The 11,595-nt window shown below is 46.9% G+C and overlaps 1 long non-coding RNA gene across 1 annotated transcript; it reads right to left on the reverse strand.

Moving 5' to 3' along the window:
- Window positions 1-6,829: 6,829 nt before the first annotated feature.
- LOC109268193 (uncharacterized) lies at window positions 6,830-10,239 on the reverse strand. Its single transcript, XR_002080507.2, has 2 exons — window positions 10,167-10,239; window positions 6,830-7,901 (listed from the first exon to the last, which is right to left on the reverse strand). It is a non-coding gene; the product is annotated as an uncharacterized LOC109268193 (long non-coding RNA).
- Window positions 10,240-11,595: the final 1,356 nt, after the last annotated feature.

Consider the following 11,595-nt stretch of genomic DNA (forward strand, 5'->3'; position numbering starts at 1 on the left):
TCTTTACATCGGGCACATAGCCACCACAGCTTGCTCCCGTGCCCTCCCTACCACCCTCCTAAAACCTCCCTGCTTCAGACCCTCCTAGCTGCTTGCTCTTCTCTGAATATGCCATATTTCCACATCTCCGTGCCCTTGTCCATGCTGTTCTAGCTTCTCCATGTAAAGCTCTGCTCAAAACCCGATTCATATGTCACCTCTTCTGTGAAGACTTCTCTGACTTCACCCCAAAACATGATACTACTGAGCTTCAGGCCCTTCATATTTATTGTGTCCAAATCCATAACCCTGAATTTATGTGCTATTTATATTATCCCCATATACAAATGAGGGCCCAGTATACAGACCCGGGGTCCTCTAAAAAGGGTGAGGAGCTTCCTTGCAGGCATCGGGCCGGTGAGCAACACAGCACATGTTGGCACACCCTGTTAGTTAGTTATTCCTTCCTCTTTCGCTCCTAAACACTGTGGTCGTGTATACTGTGTATAGTTATCCATGAATCTGGCTCCCCTGACAGATCAAGAACTTCCTGGGGGCCTGGCCCTCATCTTGTATAGCCACCTTTCATGGAGCACTCACTGCATTAATGTTGCGTGATTAATGCTGCCCATTTTCCAGATGAGGAAATCAAGGCTCAGAAGGATTAAAGGACCAAGGTCTGAGGCCGGACTCCATGCCCTCATCCCCTACATGCGACAGTACTTGAGATGTACTAGGTAGGTGCTCAGTATGCATGTTGGAAGGCCTGAGTGGAGTGAATGAGAACTGGGTGGCCCCAGCCTCCCCATCCCCCACCGTGTCCGTGTCTGGCTGGCTTCAAGGCTGCTGTTTACTTGCAGGTTGGGAGCAGGGGAAGGAGCTGCAAGCAGGTAGAGTGGAAATACTCCAACCAGAAGCCAAGGGCCCCAGCTTCTGGTCCTGGCTCAGCCTCCATCTAACTGGGTGACCTTGGGCGGGTCTGCAATGCCAGGTAGCATTTGAGATGACTCCAGATAAAAGGGGCAGCCCAGGCCCCTGTGGATCCAGGAGCAACTCAGGAGGCTGGAACCCTGGGGTGGGGGTGGCCCTAGTTCTAGTGACCACGGGGGGGGGGGGGGGGGGTCTGCCCTGAACCGGGCAAGCACCCCACTCCCTGCCAGGTCTCTACCCCGAGTCCTCACCAAAGAAGCAGAGATGAGCTTTCACTCCGTGTGCCTTACCTTGAATGTGCTCAGGTTAAATTTTAGCTGCCATCCTTGCCTGGCGCACAGAGGAGATTAACTCCATCTGGAGTTTCTCACAGGCCCCCCGCCGCCCGCCCAGCCAGCTGAAACGTGTCTGGATCCACAACAAACTTCATCAGCTTGTTTCCGCCTCCAACCCTCACTAAATGGATTAGGCAACAGGAGCCCCAGGGTTGACCTTTGCAGCATCCATTGTCGTGGCTGTTATTGTAGACAGAAATAATAGCCAGGATAATAATTCGTGGTTAATGGTCCTTTAACCAGAGGGCTGGAGGGCTCTGGGAACATTACTTCATGGCCCTCTTGGCATGCCTCCCACAAGCCTTTTCTTCAATCTCTCTTTCATGCTCCCACCTCTGGAAAGCCTTCCTCTACATTCCCTAACTTCATTGCAGTACAGCTTATGCCCCTACTCCTGGGTTCCGGCCTTGAGGAGAAGCCTCGTGGAGAACACAGTCCAAGCCTCAAAGATCTTCTTGTCGCCCACCTCGGGGCACCATCCTGGACATATTCCCCTTCACTGACCTGTTCCTCTGTCTGCTCAGAAGGAAGAAAAATCGATGTGTTGAAGTGTTTTCGGATAGGGATGGGAAAAAACCCAAAAAACCAAAAATACAATCTTGTAGTTGGTATGCGGCTTTGCTGTGGTTGTTGGTAACCCCCTGTTCCTGGTTGGCCAGAGGCTAAGTTATCTGCAAGTACAAACTGTTCTTGCAGAATTATTACCATAATGTGCATATAAATTTGGCTGTTGGGTGTTGCTATTGGTTTCTTTCCTCTCCTTTGTTCTTCCTTTCTTTCCACCATCTAAAAGTCAGAATGCATTTGCTGTAGCACCAAAATTACCCAGCCTGTGGCCAAGAAGAAGTTAATCTACCCCCTAGACTTTGGGAAAACACAGCAGGTCAAAATGGATGGGCCCCCATCAAACACCTTTCCCTCAGTTGTTTTGGAAATAAACCTGCAGGCCCGAGGAGATTATCTGGAGTGAGAAAGGAATGTGTAAAGAGGCGGGGAAAGAAATGGAGATTAGAAAGACACAGTCTCCGGGAAATACAGCCTTCTCTCCAAAACAATGATGTGGCTTGACAACCAAATGGGATCATGTGGGTTCTGAAATATTTCCAACTGTTTAAAAAGGAAGTGACAGCGAAGGCCAGCAAGTGTGTTTTAACTCCCCCAGGAATATCGACTCGCCTGTGAAAGAAGCAGATACCACGCAGATCCTGGATCCAGTTCCAGATACTTGCTGGCCCAAATGGAGCAGGGAAATGGAGGCGGGGCTTCCACGGAGGCGGGGTGAGCTGAAGCCTGCACAGACGTAGAGAGAGGAGGGAAGGAGGCGGGCAGAGCTGGAGTGAGTGGGATCCAGACCGTGCTGCTAGAGAGGGCAGGGCACCTGACTGGGTGCTGGTGGTCGTGACTCTGAAACTTTTCTCCGTCTGTGAAATGGGGATATTAGTAGTATCTGGAAGGCAAGGACATTGGCCAGGGTCTCCAGAGAAAGAGAACCAATAGGATGTATACAGAGAGAAAGAGATTTATTATAAGGAACTGTCTCACCTGATTGTAGAGGCAGGCAAGTCCCAAGATCCTCAGGGCAAGTTGGTAAGCTGGAGACTCAGGAGAGCCTGATGGTTAGTTCTAGTCTAAATCTGAATATGTGAGAATCAGGAGAGCTGATAACTATAGTTCCAGTGCTAAGGCCAACAGGCTCAAGACCCAGGAAGAACCAGTGTTTCGGTTCAGTTCAAGTCAAAGTCAGGGAAAAAGCCAACATCCCAGTTCAAAGGCCATCAGACAGGAAGAATATTTCCTTACTCAGGGTAGGGTCAGCCGTTTTGTTCTATTCAGACCTTCAACTGATTGGATGAGGCCCATCCACATTAAGGAAAGCAATCTGCTTCACTCAGTCTACTCATTTAAGTGTTAATCTCATCCAGAAACGTCTCATAGAAACACCCAGCATAAAATGTGACCAAATATCTGGGCACCTGTGGCTCAGTCAAGTAGACCCATAAAATTAAATATCGCACAAGGCTATTTTGATGGCAGACCAACTGTGGAAGCAGTACCATTTGCATTCACGTAAATAGATGGTCCTCGGTTCAGTTCATCACTACAACTGTGCCTTGTTCTTGGCCTGACATTCCCTCCTGTTGTTTCCAAGTATGCCCTTGACTTGAGGGAAGGGTGTGGGGACAGCCATGGAAGAGAAATGGAAGGGGAGTAGAAGCCAGAAAAAGGTCTTTGTTAGCAGCAGAAAGCCAACAGAGAGGGATCAAGTAGGTAAGGCCTGCCTAGAGGGCAGACTCTCCCTGAGGAGCTGTGGTCGAGGCAATCCCAGCTTATTCCTGCTTTTGGTTCCTTTCAGGCTGTTATTCCTCTCCGGCTCAGGGCCAGGGCCAGGAGTCCAGCCCTTCCTCATGTCCCCAGCTAAAGGCTATGGGCGCTGAGGCTACACGCAATCCCTGTAAGGCTAGGTTAAATTAAATTAGACAAGAATTCAAAATCTTACAAGAAGAAAGGTAGCAACAGAGGCAGCATCGCTCCACCAGCTTCCTTTGGCACCGCAGAATTCTGGAAGAGGTGAGGAGGATGCCTGCCTTAACCCCTGGGAGGTAAGATCTCACTGGAAAGTTGGATTTCTTACCGTGTTACAAGAGAGCTTACATCACAGTTCTAGAAGAATGCACTTCTAACAATCCAAGGCAATCAAGAGAGAATATTTACATATATGGGCCTCTCCTGGTTCTGAACCAATCTGTGTCACCAGGGCCATATCCTCACATGGGGGCTAAGCAGAGTCAGAACCCGGGAGTACCTGAGTATTTTCCACACCCAGCTTTCCAGCATTGCAGACAGCACATCCCACACAGATACCTTTGACACAACGAATTCAGCATTGTTGGGGGCGACAGATAACACCTTCCAAACGGGGCATACTGCAAAGACTGCTGCTCCCTTGTTGTCCCTGCTGGGACCCCAAGCTCAAGGAACCCTTGTGAGTCAAGGAGAGTGGCCGTGTCCAGAGGAAGCAAGAAGCAGTTGGGCAGTGGCTTGAAGTCCAGCTCTGGGACATGTGACACCTTGGGCTAGTTACTGAGCTTCTCTGGGTTTAAATCCTCCTCCTCTCACAGTGGTTCTCAACCCTGTGTACAAGTCACTTGAGAAACTTCAAAAAAAACCAACTATTCTTTTATCCATCGGACTGATGGATAAAACCAGACTCTCTGGGCATTGTAGGTTAGAGATGTCCCCGATGATTCTAAAGTGTGTGTCCATCTTTTCTAATCTGCCTGGGTTACAACCAGATAACCAAGTATGTTAGGATGTAGTGGGGTGTGGAGAGTGGTGGTGATGAGGCTGAGTCTTTGTGGTTCCAGCATTCACACTGGAGCCACAGAAGCAAATTACAAGGAGGCAAATTTTAGTCCAGACAAGAAAGAAATTTCTAACCTCTTCTGAAATTGCCTTCATGACCAGACTATGAACCCCACAAGATGATCAGTCTTGTGCAGATTTATGCTGAACATGCCTAATTTTGCCAAGTTGGATGAATTACCCAGATTAGTAGACTTTGCTCCAAATAGCTTTTGGCTGTTTCAAGAAATCAAGTTCATTCCCAAGAGTTATTGCAGGGCCACTTACTACAAGTTCCTTAACCTCTCTTTGAGTGTCCCTGCCTTCCTCCCAAGGACGGTTGGGATGGTTGTCCACACACCTCGCTGTGGGGAGATTTCAAGAGCATCACGAAGGCATGTGAAAGTTTCTGATTCCTGTGGCTGAACCTGAATGACAGCGACTCCTCATACCATCAGTGAGGACCTGAAAGGACAGCATTTATTCCAACTTCTGAACATCATTCGAACTCTGGAGTGGGGAGCTTTGGGCCAGGGTTTGAATCCCAGCTTTATCACCTAGTAGTCACATGACTTCATCTCTCTAAACCTCAGTTTTCTCATCTGTTAATGGGACTGTGAGGGTCAAATGAGAAATACCCATAAGGCTCTTAGCACAGAGCCTAACATTTGTAAATGCTCCATAAATGCTGACACCTTACTATTATTATCACCTTGGATGTCGATCTGAAGCCCGCCCAGGTGACCGTGTTGAAGGGGACAACGCTTACTTGGATGTGTAAGTCTGGAATGTTCATTATGAAAGCCATCCCACTACTCTGTGGTTACAGCTCATGGATACGTTTGTTGACTTCCATTCAAAATCAAGTCTCAGGTCCTTGGCTCAGGAGCTCCGCTCCCGTAGAGCGCGCCTGGGCGTGAGAACAGAAGCCAAGGCAAGTGTTTGCTTTGGAACAAAGAAGGGACAAGGATGGATTTCTGGAGGCGTTCGCCATTTCAGAGCAAGGAGTCATCTGTTTCTCATAAGATGGAGTGCAGGCAGCAGAATCCATTTTTCTGAACTCTCTAGGATAGCTCATTACTAGTCTGGCCACAGCTCCTGTGGGCCAGGAGAGTGGCTGAAGTAAGACCAGGCCCCACCACAGCCAGGCCTATACTTTGCAAATGGACTTGAATTTCTTTTGAGTCTTTAAAGTTTTTGCTAAAAGCAGTTGCAAATGGCTCGCATCCTCTCCTCCGTAGCTAGATTGGGGGTGGGGGGGTGTCGGTGGGGAAGGTATCCAGGTGAGCAGTCCTGAGTCACTGGTCCTGGAAGATCCTGCCATAGCACTGATTTAAATTCCTAAGAAGGCTTTAACCTCTCCGGTCCCTCACTGTGGGATTCAAGAAATTGCTCTCCTGGGGCCGCGGAAAGCATCAGCCTGGCTGCAGAAAGTGCTGTGTAGAGCCATGCCTCAGACAGAGGCAGCCATCTTTTTTTCTTTTTTTTAATATATGAAATTTATTGTCAAATTGGTTTCCATACAACACCCAGTGCTCATCCCAAAAGATGCCCTCTTCAATGCCCATCACCTACCCTTCCCTCCCTCCCACCCCCCTATCAACCCTCGGTTAGTTCTCAGTTTTTAAGAGTCTCATGCTTTGGCTCTCTCCCACTCTAACCTCCTTTTTTTTTTTTTTTTTTTCCCTTCCCCTCCCCCATGGGTTTCTGTTAAGTTTCTCAGGATCCACATAAGAGTGAAAACATATGGTATCTGTCTTTCTCTGTATGGCTTATTTCACTTAGCATCACACTCTCCAGTTCCATCCATGTTGCTACAAAGGGCCATATTTCATTCTTTCTCATTGCCACGTAGTACTCCATTGTGTATATAAACCACAGTTTCTTTATCCATTCATCAGTTGATGGACATTTAGGCTCTTTCCATAATTTGGCTATTGTTGAGAGTGCTGCTATAAACATTGGGGTACAAGTGCCCCTATGCATCAGTACTCCTGTATCCCTTGGGTAAATTCCTAGCAGTGCTACTGCTGGGTCATAGGGTAGGTCTATTTTTAATTTTCTGAGGAACCTCCACACTGTTTTCCAGAGTGGAGGCAGCCATCTTTAACAAGGGCCAGGTGCTTTCCCTGGGGGGGTTGTTTCTCCCCATTGAACTCCCATATTCGCGTCCTCCTCCTTGTACCACCACCACCTCACTAAACTTGCCTCTTTCCAAAAAAAAGGCACTTACAGCCCAGAGGTTTGTTTTCACGTTACTTATTTACTTTTATTATTTTGTATTAGAGTCAAGGCATAGACTAAGCGAGGGGCCCTACCAGATGCCGATATTCCCAAATGTTTCTTTCCTGTCGCATGGCACCAAGGGGGACAATTCGTGGTAAATGAGGAAGGCACCCTCCCCACCCCCACCCCCCACCACAAGATGGAGGCAGCTGGTGGCAGTGGTGAGGAGAAAGTGTGGCTGCCACAGCTTATGGCAAATGGAAGGTGGATGCCAGAAGCCGTCAGTACCACATCTCTCAACAACCCCAAATTACTGCCCCAGGATCTACATGGAAGGAGCCGGGGAGTGTGGAGAGACAGAACTCATAATACTTGCTGCCTACTTCCATAGGGAGCTATTGACCTCATTGTTATGCCCCAGAGATCCACGGGAAGGTCTGGTCCGGTGGCCTTGTCTGCCTTTGCCAAGAATGACCATCTTGTTAGGGGAGGACAAGAAGCGAACGTTTAGTGAGCTCTTTCCGTGAACCACATTGGGCTCAGAACCTGCCTTACGTCTTCTCGTCACATCTGCACCACAACCATGTGAACTAGGCATCTTTCTCCCAGAGGAGGGGAAACTCAGACTCAGTGTGTGTGTTAGCTAGGATAGGTTAGGCTGTGCTGTGGTAACACTGTCAAGAATGTCAGCAGTTTTATGCGGTTACAGAATATTTCCCACTCACCAGCAGCCTTCCGTGCAGTGACTCGGGGACCCCGGCTGCTTTGACCTTTTGGCACACCGAGTCAGCACAAGTTTCTGGCACAGCATGTCGCCACCCGGGCCTCCTCCACAGCATGGCGGGGCAAGAGGGAGCCTAGAGACGCAGGTGTGCCTTTCTCACCGCCTGGAAGTGTGCTCCCTCTGTCATTTCATGTGCCAGCAACTAGTCCCATGACTCCGCCCAAGCACAAGAGCGCCGAGCCTCCCATGTTCCGGGAGGGCGACGAGGACTGGATAGTGGTGAGCGTAGAGGACGGTGACTGCAGGACATTTAACGACCTCCAAGTAGTAAATGGCAGAGTGAAGGTGTTCCGGAACTCAAGAAACTGAAACCAGGAAGGTGAAAAGACTTGACTTGCTCAGAGCTAGTCACTGAAATACTCACACCAGGACTTGGTTCTTCCAAACTCAAAGCCCTTCCTGACACACACAACTCTCCGTGAAAGAACACCCTTTTCCCCAAATTATCTCCTCTCCTCTACCTACTCACCAATGCCTCAAATCCCACCAGCAGGATATTGTGTCGTCATCAATGCATACAAAACCATTAAAGTGCCACATCGTGTAGCCTTAGGTTTAAGAACACTTGAGAGAATGGAGGGGGACCTGGGTGGCTCAGTAGGTTGAGCGTCCGAATTTGGCTCAGGTCACGATCTCGTGGTTCATGAGTTTAGCCCCACATCAGGCTCTGTGCTGACAGCTTAGAGCCTGGAGGCTGCTTCGGATTCTGTGTCTCCCTCTCTCTCTGCCCCTCCCCAACTCAGACTCTGACTCTCTCTCTCTCAAAAATAAAATAAAAACATTAAAATTTTTTAAAAAAAAGAAGAAAGAAAAAAGAACACTTGAGAGGATGGAGAGATCAGGGTGAATGGGAGAGTCCAGGAAAGGTGCACTGAGAAGCCACTGGCCTTGGTGAGATGTGGAAAAAGGAGAAATCTATTCCAGATGAAAATTCATTCCTAATTTTCTTTCCTCTGTTCTATTTTTACTGCATTTAAACATTTGTAGAGTGCCTTCCATTTACTATTTAACTTTCTGAACAATTCTGTTAGGGAATTGAGAGGTTAGTCAGATATTTCTTCCCATTTGACAAAAAACTGAAACTGACATAGTATAAAGTGGTTTATCTAACATCAGAGCAAAGCAAACCAAATAAAGAAGCAAAAATGTTAAAAAGAAATAATCAGCAATCCTTGTGCGTATAAATTAATACTTTTTAAAGTTTATTTATTTATTTTGAGAGACAGAGAGCAGAGGAGGGGCAGAGAGAGGGAGACACAATCCCAAGCAGGCTCTGCATTGTCAGAGCAGAGCCCAACATGGGGCTTGAACTCACAAATGAGATCCTAACCTGACCCAAAATCAGAGTCAGCCACCTAACCAACTGAGCCACCCAGGGACCCCTCGATTAATACATGTTACAAAAATCAAGTGCTTGATATGAAATATTTCAGAGATACAATGGAATTCATATAATGCATGTATGATATTTAGAATAATAAAACACTGTTATCTACCACCCTCTTATTACTAGTGTTCTAAAACATTAGGTCACTTTAAATTTTAAAAATAATATACACCAGGGGCACTTGGGTGGCTCAGATGGTTAAGTGTTTGACTTCAGCTCAAGTCATGATCTCTCATGGTTCCTGGGTTCCAGCCACTCATCAAGCTCCGTGCTGTCAGCCCAGAGCCTGCTTGGGATTCTCTCTCTTTCCCTCTCTCTCTCTGCCCTTCCCCGACTTGCACTTTCTCTCTCTCTCAGAACAAATGAATAAACTTAAAAAAGAAATGATATATACTGGGGAACCTGGGTGGTTCAGTCAGTTGAGCGTCTGACTTCGGCTCAGGTCACGGTCTCGTGGCTGGTGAGTTCAATTCACGCGTGGGACTCTGTGCTGACAGCTCGCACCCTGGAGCCTGCTTCAGATTCTGTGTCTCCCTCTTCTTCTGCCCCTCTCCCCCTTGCACGCTCTCTCTCCCTCTCAAAAATAAACATTAAAACCAATTTAAATCTAAAATAAAATTATGTATACCAATATATATATAGCCAAAAGTTAAATCATGCAGACGATGGGAACTTTAAAGTCCCTTTTCTCATCGTGTCCACCTCTGAATCCCACGCCCCTGGAATAACAGCCATTGACAATTGGACACATGATCCTGTATATGTTCATTTTGGAAAACAAGCCAGTCATATATGTGGGGGGTGGTAATCAAAAGTCATAACAATGTCTCTAACTTTTGGTCCTGTCACCCTAGTGTGGGAATTTATCCCAGGAAAAGACCCCGCAGGCTTCTGTCTTTTCCTAGAAATGGCCAAGCTCATTCCCAAACGAGTCTTTGCCCTTGTTGTTTACCTCTGGAACTCTGTTTCCCCAGATTTGCTTATGGTTGGATGTCCACTTAAGTCTCAGCTCAAATGCCACCACCTCTGAGAGGCTGCCCATGGTCACCTGTCTAGACCTGCTCCCTCTCCCCATGGAAGCTTGTGGCACGCTGTAGGAATGCACATTTTAGTTCAGAGGATAAACATCCACTCGTGAAAACAGCACCTGAGTTACTTAGGTAAGGGATGTTATTTGACTCACCTTGGAACCCTGGCAGGTACTTCTGCAAAGAAAGAGTTCTTGCTGGCTTTCAAGACTCCAAAAAACCGGCTGAGTGGGAAGTCAGGCCAGCCTGGGGCCAACCTGACTGTCGTTTCTTCCAGCAATCTTTCAGATGCAGTGACTGCAAACGGGAGAGTTACCCTCCCACTAAAGCATTTTCCTTCTTGGCTTCTAAAACAAAGAAGAGGTAAAGAAAATTCAATGGGTGAGAGTCTGTCAAAATAACACCTAGGCAACACTTAATTAAGATGAGTAATTTCAACACTCTCAAGGCAGACAATGGAAACATTAAGAGTTTCCACCAAAACATAAACTGGGCCAAGTGGGCGGGGTCTCCAGAAGTTTCCATGAAAATTCCCAGTTGGGGGAGTGGGGGAGAGGTTTCTTGCTTAGGGATGGGGGGGGGACGGTGGGGGGTTTGGGGTGGAGGGGGATGGGGTGTGGGGGTTAGGGAGAAGATGGGAGAAAGGGAAGCCTGGATCAGAGTTCCACAAACACATGCTAAGTTGTTTGGGCTGAAGAACTCTAACTTTTCTCCTTATAGCAAAATAAAATATGTTTACTACAGAGGAGTCAAAAGAAAAATCAAAACCTCACATAATCCTACCACTCAGAAAGGCAATATTTATGTAATGTCTTCTACAGTGGTTATTTTCTTAGCACACATATACTTTAAATTAAAAAAAAATAATTTTATTTATTTATTTTATTTTAATTTTGTTTTGTTAAGTAAGCTCTTGGCCCAATGTAGGGCTTGAACTCAAGAGCCTGAGATCAAGTGTCACACACTCTAAGTCAGCCAGGCACTCCCTTTAAATTTTTTAATGTGATTATACTATACACTGCTCTATAAAGTGCTTTTTTTTACTTAATAACATATTGTGAACATTTTCCCATGCCATTAAATACCACCTAATATTGTCATTTTTTTTTAATGGCTGTATAGTATCACATTGTATGGCTGTGTCATATAAGCAATGCCCTCTCATTGAAAATGTAAGTTCCTGATTTTTTTTTTAATGTTTACTTATTTTTGAGAGACAGAGAGTGCGGGAGAGGCAGAGAGAGAGAGGGAGACAGAGGACCCGAAGCGGGCTCCGCGCTGACAGCAGAGAGCCTGATGTGGGGCTTGAACCCACAAACCAGGAGATCATGCCCTGAGCCGAAGCCAGATGCTTAATCAACTGAGCCACCCAGGCACCCCAGTTGTTCCTTTTATAAGCAATTTATCAATGACTATTTCTGAAACGCATACATGATTATTTCCCTAGGACTAATTCCCAGAAGTGGAATTTCTGTGTACATAAAATTCTAAGGGTTTTTCTATGCACCTGCTGTGGACAGCACATTTGTTAGTTTGAGGAGCATTGATCGGTGTGGTCTGCTACCGTAATACTTGTTTTCTCCA

This window comes from Panthera pardus, unplaced genomic scaffold (genome assembly GCF_024362965.1).
Source record: "Panthera pardus isolate Hobbes unplaced genomic scaffold, ASM2436296v1 HiC_scaffold_24, whole genome shotgun sequence".
Lineage (NCBI taxonomy): Eukaryota > Metazoa > Chordata > Mammalia > Carnivora > Felidae > Panthera > Panthera pardus.